We start from the raw sequence: 15732 nt of genomic DNA, 5'->3' as shown, positions 1-15732 counted from the left end.
CCATCTAAGCTGCACCTTAAATTGGGGAATGATAAATGCAAACCTCTGGCTCCCAGGTCCATTTTATTTCAGCTGCTTATTTTGCCTTGATAAAACCAAATGCACAAAATTTAATTTTAATAGGCTTTTAACTATCTCCCTAAGGTTCATGAATCTGTAAAATTCTTGTAAAAACTGTATTAAAAGACAAATCACAGACCAAAAATATCACCCACCCAAATGCAATCTAAATTTGTAGCCAGATTCCTATGTAGTGTTGATACTAGAACACAAAACACATTTTTAAAATATATAAAAGCAGCTTGATTGCCCATCCAAGGAATAATTTTGTATTGATCTAGGCTAAAATTCTGACAGCTATAAAAACCAGATCTGGGGACTTCCCTGGTGGTGCAGTGATTAAGAATCTGAGCCACAACTACTGAGGCCGTGTGCCACAACTACTGAAGCCCGCACGCCTAGAGCCTGTGCTTCGTGACAAGAAGCCACCGCAACGAGAAGCCCACGCACCGCAACGAAGAGTAGTCCCTGCTCGCCGCAACTAGAGAAAGCCCACACGCAGCAACGAAGACCCAACGCAGCCAAAATTTTTTAAATTGATTAATTAATTTAAAAAAAACAGATCTGGGCAACCATATGAAAAGATTTGACAGGAAAATGAAGAAATGAGTCATGTGAGGTGAACCCAGCACTGGGGCAGATGCCTGGCAAAGACCAAAAGTGAGGACAGCCAGCACCGAGACCTGGGTTTCTAACACTGCTCTCCACTAGAAAAAGAGACCAGCGCTCCTTGAAGAAATGGCCAATTCCAGCACTGGGCAGGAAATGCACAAAATGAGCCTGGAGCATTCTGTAGTGCCAGAAATTAAGGAAGTGCTCCAAAACAAGACAAAAAGAAAGGAAACAAACTGCATTGAGAGGAGCATGTCACAGGGACACAGAGGTGAACCGAAAGAGTTCCCAACGGCTCAAGCTGTTACAACGTAAACAACAAATAAAGCAATACTGGGTTATAACCTGAGATATAAAATAAACATCCATGAGTCCATACTGATACAAATGATTGAATAAATGGGGAAAGGCAAACAAATCTCCCGTGCAGAACTCCATATAATTTAGGTAGATGCCCCACCCTTACGGAGGTGAAGAATAATCCCACTCCTTAAGTGACTCTCCTCCAAAGACGACGGTACGGAATGGGGAGAGAAAAGAGTAACTCCACAGTGGAAAGGCCTCACCAACACCATCTGAGCCAGGTGACCAAGGGCAACATCAACAGTGGTAAGTCATATGGATAGTACGTCCCCTTGATGTGACAGAACAGCAGGTTATCCCAGAAACACATCACACCCCAGCCTAACCACAGGGAAAACAGACAAATCCCAACTGAGGGACATTCTACAAAATTACCTGACCAGTCCTGCTCCAAACTATCAAGGTCACAAAAAACAAGGGAAGTCTGAGGAACTGTCACAGCAAGAGGAGTCTAAGGCGACATGGTGACTAAATGCAATGTGATCTCCTGGATGGGATCCTGGGACAGAAAAAGGACACTGGGTAAAAACTGAGGAAATCTAAATAAAGCATGGACTTTAGTTTTTTTAAAAAAAGTAAGACAGAGATAATGAATAGTTAAGACAGTGGGGGGGTATTAAAATGCAAAGAAGGGAGCTGGGATGAGCAGAAGTTGGGTACTTCTATCCTTTTACTCCCAAAGAACGTTGGCGAATGGCATTATAAACAAGAAGTAATTCCTAAAATGTTTAAATAACAGCTCTGCATATGTGGAGATTAATTTTCCATTTTATCCTCTTACCAATAAGCTGCCTCAAGGTCAGCCACTGAGTAATCAAAACAGCTTAGCGACTTTTAAACCTAAGTTTATTAGAAATAGAATTTTTAAAAGTTTGCATTCTCCATGCTTTCTTGCACACAAAATGATGGAGACGACCGTTTGCTACTATAGGCAGCCCCAGCCTGTGGCCAGAGACGATAAACGATTTATTTGGTTTCTCTTTATGCCCAAGGTGGGCAGCTGGACTACTGAATCACTGACAGTTAGCCGTATAAAACAACAGCCTATGTGGGGACTTCCCTGGAGGTCCAGTGGTCAGGACTTTGGGCTTCCACTGCAGGGAACACAGATTCGATCCCTGGTTGGGGAACTAAGACCCCGCATGCCACGTGGCGCAGGCAAAAAAAAAACAGCCTGAAAAATAAGTCCCTCCTAGCAATTTGGTTATACAGGTCGCGTGGAAAGAAATGAATCATTTACCGCTCCTGTCATCCTCCAGGTGTCTTCTAACAAGGCCAGCCTTTCCTTTTTTTCAATAACAGCATAACTGGGTTTTGCCATTTCAGAAGTTAACAGCTAAAATGGGAACTACTGTTTCCCTTTAAATAAATTATAAGCAGTATAAGTTCCCAACCAAATATTAAAATCCACACATATCACGAAGCCAATGTAATTAACAGCCCACATACAGGAAAGCAAAGCAAGGTACGCATTTCATTTTTTTAAAACTGTGATAAAATATACATATCATAAAATTTACCATCTCAAATATATACATTTACTTTTTATATGAAATTTTCTCTCTCACCAAGTCCTGTATCTTTTCCTTGGCAATGTTACATCCATGCTGAACATAATCCCTGTCACTCCTCTCACTGTGGACCATCCCATCTTACACCTAGAAAAACACAACACCCCGTTCTCTATGCTCTCATTCAGAATTGCCAGATTAATCTTTCTAAAACTGCACTTTAATCCTATCTATCACTCCCTTCTATTAAAAATCCTTGAATCAGGGCTTCCCTGGTGGCGCAGTGGTTGAGAGTCCCCCTGCCGATGCAGGGGACACGGGTTCGTGCTCCGGTCCGGGAGGATCCCACATGCCGCGGAGCGGCTGGGCCCGTGAGCCATGGCCGCTGAGCCTGCGCGTCTGGAGCCTGTGCTCCGCGACGGGAGAGACCACAACAGTGAGAGGCCCGTGTACCACAATAAAAAAAAAAAAAAATCCTTGAATCACCTTCCAAATTAAGTCCAAATTCCTTGGCCTGACACCAAAGACCTTATTCAATCAGAGACCAACCACTGTTCTCCTTGGGTGGGGGGGTGGGGGACACACACACACACCCCTTTCCTCCTAGGGCCATGTTATTTCTTAAACTAGAATCTCTCTCTCTCTCTCTCTCTCTCACACACACACACACACACACACACACACACACACACACACCCCTCCATTAGCCAAGGATGAAGAACCCATTCCTAAGGTTTTCTGAAGAAAGAGCCTTAATTTCCTCATCTTTAAAATGAGAATAATAACTTCCATATCATAAGACCGCTGTATTTAAGAAAACAATATGTATGAAAAGAACCGAACACGTAGGCATTAAAATACTATTTTCTTCCTCTTTGTCTCTTTGTTAGAATAATAAAACAAACTAGGGGAAAAGAAAGGAAAAATGAAGAAATGTTCTTGAGACAAGAAAGTGAAGTAGTTTTGAGGTGATGATGGTCTGACTGGAGAAAAAGGAGGAGGAACATTCTTGGGTACTTACAGAACGATGCCCTGGCTCTTTATTACATCTCATTTCATTTTGAAACGCTGGCCCCTTTCCTAGTGTAGATGTGCCTCCAAGGCCTGCTCTAGGGATCACCCACTGGTGGGTCACCTGGAGTTCATACATTGAAAAGAATACCGTTTCCTCTTCAAGGGCAGCAAAAGGAAACCATAAACAAGACCAAAAGACAACCCTCAGAATGGGAGAAAATATTTGCAAATGAAGCAACTGACAAAGGATTAATCTCCAAAATTAATAAGCAGCTCATGCAGCTCAATAACAAAAAAACAAACAACCCAATCCAAAAATGGGCAGAAGACCTAAATAGACATTTCTCCAAGATAGATATACAGACTGCCAACAAACACATGAAAGAATGCTCAACATCATTAATCATTAGAGAAATGCAAATCAAAACTACAATGAGATATCATCTCACACTGGTCAGAATGGCCATCATCAAAAAAATCTAGAAACAATAAATGCTGGAGAGGGTATGGAGAAAAGGGAACCCTCTTGCACTGTTGCTGGGAATATAAATTGATAGAGCCCCTATGGAGGACAAACGGTATGGAGGTTCCTTAAAAAACTACAAATAGAACTACCATATGACCCCGCAATCCCACTACTGGGCATATACCCTGAGAAAACCATAATTCAAAAAGAGTCATGTACCAAAATGTTCATTGCAGCTCTATTTACAATAGCCCGGAGATGGAAACAACCTAAGTGCCCATCATTGGATGAATGGATAAAGAAGATGTGGCACATATATACAATGGAATATTACTCAGCCATAAAAAGAAACGAAATTGAGCTATTTGTAATGAGGTGGATAGACCTAGAGTCTGTCATACAGAGTGAAGTAAGTCAGAAAGACAAAGACAAATACCGTATGCTAACACATATATATGGAATTTAAGAAAAAAAATGTCATGAAGAACCTAGGGGTAAGACAGGAATAAAGACACAGACCTACTAGAGAATGGACTTGAGGATATGGGGAGGGGGAGGGGTGAGCTGTGACAAAGCGAGAGAGAGGCATGGACATATATACACTACCAAACGTAAGGTAGATAACTAGTGGGAAGCAGCCGCATAGCACAGGGAGATCAGCTCGGTGCTTTGTGACCACCTAGAGCGGTGGGATAGGGAGGGTGGGAGGGAGGGAGACACTAGAGGGAAGAGATATGGGAACATGTGTATATGTATGGCTGATCCGCTTTGTTATGGAGCAGAAACTAACACACCATTGTAAAGCAATTATACTCCAATAAAGATGTTAAAAAAAAAAAAGGGCAGCAAAATTTCAACTCACAAAGCAAAATACCTCACTATGTCTCTGACTGCCCTATAACTCTCTCTCTTAATTCCGAAGCTCTGTCCTCCCAGTCGAGGATAACCAAGGACTAGCTGCGGTCTCACCTGCTCCCTGCCTAACCCTGGTCCAACCCACACCTCTGGACCATGTTCACACGCTGACTGACAGGTCACCAGAGCCCAGCTCAGACCAGGCCCCCCCGCAGAGGGCTGAGCGCCAGCCTGAGCAGCCATAACACGCCATTGGCGGATGAACGCCATGCTGGGAGTCCAGCATTATGCCCCCAGCCAGGAGCCCCCATCCTAGAGAAGCAGTGTCCAAGTCCTAAACCAACACCAACAAGTCACTACGCCAACAAAAGCTAGAGAAAAACAGGAATGCAGACTGGGCTTGGAGAAAAGTCAAAGCAATAGTGGGCTAAGCGCCCCCCATATTGTAGAAGCATCTACCTCGTAGCCACCTTGTTCTCTGGAAAGATGAGTTCCCTTTCTTCAGGGAAAGAGGAAGGCAGGCAGTCTTGGAGGTGGCAAAGGAGAGGACCACAGCCTGGCAGGCTGTGAACGCAGTGGGTGAGGTACAGAACCTGCAGAGGAATCCTGGAGTCCAGAAGAGATGGGGGCAAGGCTCCCTGGCAGCTGCCCCAAGGAGAGGTTAGTATCCACTGTCAATCCCAAAGGCCATGAGAACTTGTGACCCTGTATTCATCACCATTTATAACAGGTGATGTTGTCTGTGTGTTTGTCTTCTCTACCTCACTGGCTCAGTCAGAGCTCAAAAGTCCATTTCTAGAACTGCCCAAGGGCAGGTGTTGACTGACTAGTGAATGCACGGGAGTGAGAGCTGTTAAGTGACTGAAAGTAATACCCACTTTCCAAGCTCAGAGCCTCAACCTAGAAGGTACTTGGGGGCCTGGATTCAGAGGCTGACCTGCCAGCTCCAAGTCACCTACCCCATACAACCACTATTCAGACACCTGAAAACTCCAGAAGCCAAGAGAACCTGAAGGCCACTCGTCTGCGCTTGGCAATTCCCAGCTCTGAAAGATCAGAGGTTCCGGTCAAGCAAGGGCATTAAACAAGGGAATTACAAAAGGCGGGGGAAAAGAGAAAATACAAGGAAAATTCCCACGTCTGTCAAAGGGTACTTCAGTCAATCCTCAGAATGCAGAAGTAGAGAAATGGGCAGAATGCTTTTATATGTTAATATTTTATACATGGCAAGAACTTGCCACGAAAGAAGTTGACTGAATTCATGAGTTTCTTTCCCTTCCCTCCTGATATCCTACAAAGATGACATTAAAAGTATTTTTAAAAAGATAAAAATAGCATATATAGACAGAAAGTAGATATGTGGTTGCTTAGGGCTGGAGAGTTGGGAGAACTAGGGAGTGACAACTAAAAAGCACTGTGTTTTTGTTGTTTTTTGACTCCATTTTATTTTACTTTTTTATTATTTTTTAAAATTAATGGACTTCCCTGGTGGCGCAGTGGTTAAGAATCCGCCTGCCAATGCAAGGGACATGGGTTTGAGCCCTGGTCTGGGAATATCCCACATGCCGCAGAGCAACTAAGCCCGTGCGCCACAACTACTGAGCCCATGCGTCACAACTACTGAAGCCCGCACACCTAGAGCCCGTGCTCTGCAACAAGAGAAGCCACCACAATGGGAAGCCCGCGCACGGGAAGCCCGCGCACCACAACAAAGAGTAGCCCCCGCTCACCACAACTAGAGAAAGACTGCGTGCAGCAACGAAGACCCAACGTGGCCAAAAATAAATTTAAAAAAAAAAAGTTTTTTTAATAAATAAATAAAATTGAAGTATAGTTGATTTACAATGTAGTGTTAGTTTCTGGTGTACAGCAAAGTGATTCAGTTCTACATATATATCTATTCTTTTTCATATTCTCTTCCATTATAGGTTAAAGATATTGGATATAGTTTCCTGTGCTGTACAGTAGGACCTTGTTGTTTATCTCTTTTGTATATAGTAGTTTGTATTTGCTAATCCCAAACTCCTAATTTATTCTTTCCCCGCTCCCCGTCCTCTCTGGTAACCATTGGTTTGTTTTCTATGTCTGTTGAGTCTGTTTCTGTTTCGTAAATAAGTTCACCTGTATAATATTTTAGATTCCACATGTAAGTGGTATTATATGATATTTGTATTTCTCTGTCTGACTTACTTCACTTAGTACGACGGTCTCTAGGGCCATCCACGTTGCTGCAAATGGCATTATTTCATTCTTTTTAATGGCTGAGTAATATTCCATTGTGTACATATACTACATCTTCTTTATACATCTGTCAATATTCACTTAGGTTGCTTCCATGTCTTCGTTATTGTAAATAACGCTGCTTTGAACACTGGGCTGCATGTATCTTTTTGAATTAGTTTTCTCCAGATATACGCCCAGGAGTGGGATTGCTGGATCATATAGTAACTATATTTTTAGTTTTTTAAGAACCTCCATACTGTTTTCCATAGTGGCTGCACCAATTTACATTCCCACCAACAGACAGGCTTTCTTTTTGAGGTGATGGAAAGGTCCTGTATCTAACTGTGGAGATGGTTACACAGCTCCTGTGAAAAGACCAAAAACCACTGAACTGTATGGTACAAATGGGTGAATTGTATAGTATGTGAACTGGATCTCAATAAAGTTGTTACCAAAAATATACAGTATACACCCACAGCACAGGGGCATGAGAATGGAGCCAAAGCCAACATAAGACACCAGTAAAGTTCTGGGAAAGGGAAGAGGACAGTGGTCGAGAAGTTATATCCCAAGGTCCTGCAGGAGGGGGCTGCAGACATGGAGGACAGTTAGTCCCAGGGACTTCAAAGAAGCTCAGGCCTTGGAATCAGCAAAGGGGACACCAGAGATGGAAGGAGCGGGGTGGGGCTGAAAACAGGGAGTAGATGAAGTCCGCATGTCCTTGTATGATGGGCATGCCCCCGTAAGAGCCCCTGGATGGTGCCCTGACCCTCTGCCACCTGGCGCAGCTGGGGGAAGGGCAAGAGGAAAATTCTCTGGGTTAACCAAAGCCATGGAGGCTCAAGGTTCAGAGCCCCCATGGTGAGGCAGGAGATGGAAAAGCCTAGCCTTCCCTTTCCTCCACCCCTAAGGCCAAAAACCAAGTTTATTCCCCAGGCAGAAGAATGGACCCTGAGAAACGAAAGCTCCAGGTGCTGATCTGTGGGATCCTTCGGTGGAGAGTCCGGCTCCATGACTGATCACAGAGAAGCCCAAGGACGGGTCTGGGTGGGCACCACTTCCAATGAGCTTGTCACAGTCTCGTCCTTAAAGATCACCAAACCTGTGGGAAAGCGTCCCACACAAGACAGACCAAAGTAAACAAACAAATAAAAGAGCAAAATGAGGACAGAAATGCCTCCAAGAGTAGAGAAACACATGGACGTACACAAGCACTATCCTCAGAGGAAAAAAGCAGGAAGTTATGGAGAAGCAGCACCCAAAGAACAAGAAGGGATGTTTGGAAAGAATAAATATTAATAACTGAAATAAAAGATAAAACAGGTAAAAAAAAAAAAAGTCAAGGAAATCAGGGTATCTCTCAGAAAAGAGATCTGGACAATAGGAGAGAAAAGGCATTAAAAGTAAAAGTTCAATCCAGTGGGTCCAACGTCTAATAAGAGTGCTTCAGAAAGAGAAAACACACAGACTACATTATCAAAGAAATAATACAGGAATATATCTCCCAAGACTAAAGGAGCCAAGTCTCAGACTGAAAGGGTCCTCACAGAGCTGCCAGACATATCTGAATTTCAGATAAACGACAATTAGTCTTTCCCCAGAAGTACATTCCATTGTTTATCTGGGCATCATTTTTTTTTTTTTTTTTTTTTTTTGGCTTAACCTGGCAAGCCTCTACCTCTGATGGCCCAGCACCTCACATGACAAATGTCCACACCACAGCCAAGTTACAGAACACCCAAAATTTAAGAAACACAGCAAACAACAGTACAGGACTTGGTGTGCCGCAGGCACTGTGGTGAGAGCTCTGCTTGTGATTCCCCGCAACAGCCAGGGGCACTCAATACCTCTGCCTCCAGACAAAAGGAGCCTCTGCCCTGGGCCCAAGCTTCATACAACCCGTTTATCTAAACACGGAGGTTTTACTTTTTTCTTTTTTCGGTCTCATAGCCAAGTTTTGTTTCTGTTGGCTTTTGTTTTTAACTTTGGAAACTGGCTGAGTGAATGGGAATCATGGGAAAGAGATAGATGGGGTGAGTGAGGGAGGGGCATTTGCGTGCAGATCGCAGCCTCTGCCCCGGGGTGGCAGAGCCCCTGCGGCCCCCCCTGCCTAGAAGGTGCAGGTTTGGGGAGGTGCTTACAACTGCCTGGATAAGTCTCAGTCAGACAAAGCTCCAGACAATTATCCCATTGGGAGAATCCACCCACAGCCAGGCTCCCTGGGAGGCTTGAGCCGCTCAGTCTACAGCTGGTTCAGTGGGTCCAGGGCCAGCGTCCAGCGGGGCCGCCCGTGCAGGTTCCTGCCGTCACTCAGCTCACGGGGCTGCTCCAAGGATGAGGGCGTCTCCAGACTTTGGGTCTTGAGGGAGACGCTGGAGGAGCAGGCTCCCAGGCCCTGGGTGAAAACAGGGGCCAGGCCATAGCTACAGCTTGATTTAAACCTTTCAAATATTTAGGCATATGGTATATACCTTTTAAATATTTAAATATATCTCTTAAATATTTCATCATCCCTTTTAAATATTTAGCCATCTGGCCTCCTTTTGTGCTCTTACCCCAGGCCCTGCAACATTAAGGGCAGGCCTGGGGGCCATTATTATCATTATCATCCCTGTTTTATATATCAGGCAGGGAAAGTTTAAGTATGTTGCTCAAGGACAAGATGGCCAGTGAAGGGGAGAGGATGGACGAGAACCCAGACCTTCTGCGTCCACAGCCCAGGCTCATCATCCCTACGAGAACAGACAGCCAGAAGGTAATTTCTATAATGAAGTCCAAATTCAGCAGCGTAAGAATATTACTTTGCAATGAGAATAATGGAAGAACAGATCAAAGAGCTGACATTGACTGCCTACAGGGATAAGGACTGGAAAATACTGTTGGATTTTTTTTTTCATCTATGTATACAAGTATTACTTCAACAAAAAATTTAAATTGTTAAAAATCATTAACCATCTTAACTTCACATCACCTTCCTCAGTGTAAACAACTCAAAAATCACTCTGTTCCTCAAGCCTCATTTCTCCAAAAATACATCAGTTCATGGCTTTTCCTAAACAGAAATGCAAATGTGAAAACAGTTCACCAATTGTAACCTGTAGGCTGTTCCTGCACTTAGTGTGGTCTCAAAATTGTTTACAGTGAAATACAGCAAATTCTATTATTTGTCCCAAAATGTTATGTAACTGAAAACCCCAAAATAGTCATTTTCGATTCCAAAATTAGGTGTCATGAGAAAGAATTTTTTAATGTATTTTTCTTTGTTAGGTCTCTCTTCCCCAACCTCAATGCTTTTAGAAGACCCTTACTCAAGTGAGAGTTAAAAATCAAGGGAAGGAGGGACTTCCCTGGTGGCGCAGTGGTTAAGGATCCGCCTGCCAATGCAGGGGACATGGGTTCGAGCCCTGGTCCAGGAAGATCCCACATGCCATGGAGCAACTAAGCCTGTGCACAACTACTACTGAAGCCCGCGCCCCTAGAGGCCGTGCTCCGCAACAAGAGAAGCCACCACAATGAGAAGCCCGCGCACTGCAAGGAAGAGTAGCCGCCGCTCACCACAACTAGAGAAAGCCCGCTCGCAGCAACGAAGACCCAACGCAGCCAAAAATAAATAAATAAATTTATGAGAGAGAGAGAGAGAGATGGTCTATCGAGCGACAGATTCAAAAAATAAATAAAGGAAAGGAAAAACGGGGAGAGAAGAAAAGCTTCTGGCATTCAACTACTTTTAGATGATCTATATTCTGAAAAAAATACCTCTTACAAAACTGCTTAATTCAGAAACAGCTTAACTGTTCTGTCAAACTTACCAAATCTAAGAGCAAACATAATGAAATGTGAGTAACAATTCCCCCTTAGACCAGGACCAATATCAAAGAGAAATTCCAACCCAGAGAATTTTTTGTGTTTCTGTCCAAGTCCTGGGGGGTAGAAACAGAAAGAAAAAAGAAAAAGTCTTACAACCGAAGACTTGACCCCAAAACAGAACTATGGCCCTTTGAAGAATATATTCTGTGTAGCCTTTTATGTCTCTAGCTAACCAGGCTGCCCACTTTAAAATGGAAGGTCACATAAGGCTGAGATCTTGTCTCCCAACTTGTTCTTTTGCTGGTTTATCTTCATATGCTCTATTCCTCTGCCTACTCTATCTTCTTCCTGTTCAGAGCCTCCTGAAGACACCTCTCTCTAACTGATTAATCCCAACCTGCTCCAGTCCGTCCCAAGTTACTGGTCTTTTCAACATTTATGTATATCATATGTTGTTTTATCTATATAATACCTCTAAAGAAGGATTTAAGGTGGTTTACAGTAAGAGATTCATATATACGGAACAAAAACTGTGCGGGGGGCTTCCCTGGTGGCGCAATGGTTGAGAGTCCGCCTGCCAAGGCAGGGGACACGGGTTCGTGCCCCGGTCCGGGAAGATCCTACATGCCGCGAGGCGGCTGGGCCCGTGAGCCATGGCCGATGAGCCTGCGCGTCCGGAGCCTGTGCTCCGCAACGGGATAGGCCACAACAGTGAGAGGCCCGCATACCACAAAAAAAAAAAAAACTGTGTGGGGAAGAGGAATATAAAGATGCATACGACTGAGGATGTCCCAGGTATGTGCTGCAACCCTCCTTCCCACCGGACACCAGGGATGGCTCGGCTGGGTCACAGCAGACATGCCAGAAAAAAACTGCTATACTTTCCACTTATCTAAGGTGCCTGGAATAGGTAAACTCAGAGAGACAGAAAACAGAACAGAAGTTACCAGGGGCTGGGGAAAGAGGGGAAGGGAGAGTTATAGTTTAACTGATTCAGAGTTTTTGTTGGGGGTGATGGAAAAGTTTGTTGAGGGTGATGCATTTAATGCCACTGAACTGTACGCTGAAGAAGGGTTAAAACGAAAGCTATTATGTTACATGTGTTTCACCACAATTTAAAAAAAAACAAAAAAAAACCTGCTGCACTGAACAGGGAGAACAAGTTACAATCAATTTTTTAAATGAAGATTTTAGAAGTGTATTCTAACGTCTGGTTCTCTTTTTCAACATCTTCCGGGAAATGGGCTGATTATCAGCAGAGGGCTTGTAACCTTTAACAACCAGCGGTCTGAGGGGTGGGTAGTCCTGATTTTTAGTGTTTACCCATTTCTGTGATTTAAATACTCCCACCATGATACATTTCCAGGTACTGATATGACATCCCCGGGGGGTTGAGAAGAGGTACCTGCGACGGGCACGGTGTGCTGGTGAGAGGCAGCCTCAACTCGTTTCCCACCATCACAAGTCCCCAGAATGTGCTCTCTTTACAGATATTAGGAGGGAAGGAAGATTCTAGGGTTCAATGGTTAAACGAAGTTTAAACTGGCTTCTTTACCACAAAATGTTCCACAAAATGTGGGAATCTTTATTCCCACCTCCTTTTGAGATCTTTAACAGAGCAACGTGCATCTTGAATCACAGAGAAGGGCTGGAGTGTGGAATGTTTCCCAAATCTATTTGACCCCTGGACCTTCTTTTCCTTGGAGAACATCTCAGAGGTGCTCCATGCCTTCTGGGAAATACCACATTCAAGAAATGAGTCTAGGAATTCCCTGGAGGTCCAGTGGTTAGGACTCCTCGCTTCCACTGCAGGGGGGAAGGGTTCCATCCCTGGTCGGGGAACTAAGATCCCGCAAGCCTCTCGGTGAGGTGCAGCCAAAAAAATTAAAAAAAAAAAAAAAAAACAAAAGAAAGAAAGAAAGAAAGAAGTCTATTCACAAGCAGACAGCCCCACACAAAGCAGAGACGGCCAGGCATGCAGAAGATGCCTAGTCTCTGTGGAACACCACCAATGCCGGTTGCGATTGGCACACGCTGTCAGACAATCCAAGTGGGGCAAGCCAACTGGGGTAAAAATTTAGTGACAATTTACACAGAAGAACCCAACTAGAGCCTCTGCTCATTTGGCCCCGTGCCACAGGGATGTTAGACAAGAGGGGAAAGTTCAGGTACAATTTCTCTTGCCCTTTCCTATGGGATATTAACTTTTTTCCCAGTCCCACAACACAGTTCTTATGATTCCAGTAGCACCTCCCTCCAACTTTAATGTACATTAACGTCTAAAATATTCCAGGTAGGGCACAACATTAACCTAGATAAAACTGCCAAAATATCTAGAAAAACTTGATAGGCTAGTTCTGATCATAAAATGCCAAGGAGTGCCTGACAATGAAGCGAGTAAAGGGAGGATCAAAACTGCAGAAAAGGGCTTCCCTGGTGGCGCAGTGGTTAAGAATCTGCCTGCCAATGCAGGAGACACGGGTTCGAGCCCTGGTCCGGGAAGATCCCACGTGCCACGGAGCAACTAAGCCCGTGCGCCACAACTACTGAGCCCGCGTGCCACAACTACTGAGCCCATGAACCACAACTACTGAGCCCGCATGCCACAACTACTGAAGCCCGTGCGGCTAGAGCCCTGCTCCACAACAAGAGAAGCCACGACAATGAGAAGCCCGTGCACCGCAACAAAGAGTAGCCCTCGCTCACTGCAACTAGAGAAAGCCCGTGCACTGCAACAAAGACCCAACACAGCCAAAAATAAATAATAAAGAAATTTATTAAAAAAAACAAAAACTGCAGAAAAAGCAAATGATTAATTGATTCTTTCAGGAAGAGTAAGGAGGTCAATACTCCTAAAGCCTCACAAATTAATACCCAGAGCGAGCCATGGTTTATTGGATTTGATTAATGAGAATATTATTTCACTTATTTTATTATTTAAACACTTCCTAAACAGAAGGCTTTCCACGATGAAAATCATGGATTTATGCTTCTTTGCAAAAGTGCTGATAATGAGAAGACAAATGATGCACTAAGAACAAGAAGACAATGGGGATCCACTACAAAGGTACCAGCAAGACAGCACGGGGCCGTGGAGCATCTCTTCCCTCTCTAAGCAGTGTGAGTCTAGAGCCAGAGGAAATGGCTCTTCTATCGCACTACCAAAGGCAGTAAATACAGGAGAAGGACAAAGCCACGATAAACCCAGTGAACTCTGACGGCTTTCCTGAAGCATTAGGATACTCTGGAACCACCCAGCTGATCCACAGTTAAATTAGAATGGTGCCACCATTCTACCCCACACAATCACTGCTCTCTCTGGCTTCCACACAGAGATGCATAGGCCAAACAAACCCTTTAAAGATAAAACACTAAAGCCAACCATTTCACAAGGAAGCTAGGTCTTCAAGCAGCTCTAATATATTATGTAATAAGCACTTAGATCCAAAAATGTATACAGCTTCCTAATTACCTCATTTCTGAAAGCTAACCATTAACTTACTCCACAATGGGAAGAGATTCACTGATGTCTAAAAGTAATGAGAAACTTCTAATTACTCTTTTTTTTCTTTGAAGTACAAATTAGAAAGTGCTGATTTGATAGCCTGGAATAACCAACTTGCTCTCAGTTTACTGACAAGCATTCCTTAGACGTTCTGTGTGATGAACACTACAGCAACGATAGGGCAAGAACCCCATCATTTCGTCCATCAGCAGCAGAACCTTGAGTCCCTCTGCATGAATTCTGCTGCACTAATAGTATCCTACCTCCTCTGTCTTCTTCACCCCCCACTCAGGGACCTTCCAGCCAACACAACCTCTTAGATTCTTAGATTCAAAATCTCTACGTGAACATCGCTATGTCATCCTTAGGATCACTCTTACTTAACTGAATGCCCAGGTAGCATCTTTGAAAAGAGCTTTATTTAGACAACAGACTGCCATTTATTCAAAATACCTCTTTCTTTCCTGGATTTTTAAAACATTTTTCTTGTAAGAGTAGTATGTGCTCTTTGCCAATATTCTAAAAAAAAAAAAAAAACAGAAGTATAAGCAACAGAAAGTAAAAGTCTCCAGGAGGCCCACCTGAATCACTGATAATATTTGGGATACAGACTTCTAAATGCACGCGTAAACATAAAAACATATATATAATTTTAACATAATAGGCTTTTTTTACGTTCAACAATATATCAGACAACTTTCTATGTCTATACACGTTCCCATTATGTCACAGACATACATCCACGTTATTTCAACACACACATTTGTTCAGGAGTACCCTTTTAAATACAGACTTTGATCTATTCCAAAAAGACTTTGCCAAAGCACAGAACCGCAAGAGAAAACTTTCTCTTCAAGAATTCTTGTAAAAATAAGAACACTTCAAAAAATAACCTTTAAGATATACAGTGCTGAGTTTCACCCATTTGCTTTAAAATTCTGAAGATGTATTTTTAACTCATGTGATAAAGTGAAAGATGAGGGAAACAGAGACATTAAAACCATTTACTCACGCTCTTAAAGCGTAACCCTTGTTTACCATGTCTCAAAGAACAATTTCTGTCATTCCACTCATCAAGAGACCACATATTCTTGACTTCATAGTAAACTAGGCTTGCCTACGGATAAGTATCCATATTTATGCATATGCCTGATATTTGGTACTCTTTTACTTTCACTTTCCTAAAGGATCTTAGCCTGAAGGAAATCTTATCTAGGCAATCGACTACTTCCCCCAAGTCAAGCAAAGTATGAACCCAGGAGTTCACCAAGCCTCAGGAGAGAGGGCAAAGTGGTTTAGGCTGAGACTTAATATCC

General features: G+C 43.5%; 1 protein-coding gene across 14 annotated transcripts in view; it reads right to left on the bottom strand.

The window, feature by feature from the left end:
* ZNF532 (zinc finger protein 532) overlaps positions 1-15732 on the bottom strand; it is a 110289-nt gene that overhangs the window by 71633 nt on the left and 22924 nt on the right. Inside the window, exon 1 of one of the 14 annotated variants that reach the window (XM_089895259.1) lies at positions 14870-14894. The exons of the other annotated variants lie outside the window; for them this stretch is intronic. The gene's annotated coding sequence lies outside the window, so the exon portion shown is untranslated. Of the gene's footprint in view, positions 1-14869; positions 14895-15732 lie in introns of those variants that run through there. 14 annotated transcript variants of the gene reach the window in all.

This window comes from Delphinapterus leucas, chromosome 14, assembly GCF_059928025.1.
Source record: "Delphinapterus leucas isolate spDelLeu-1000000601 "Yukka" chromosome 14, BTC_Dleu_Yukka2, whole genome shotgun sequence".
NCBI lineage: Eukaryota > Metazoa > Chordata > Mammalia > Artiodactyla > Monodontidae > Delphinapterus > Delphinapterus leucas.
The sequence above is the reverse complement of the archived record's forward strand: the minus strand, read 5'-3'. Positions and strand labels throughout refer to the sequence as shown.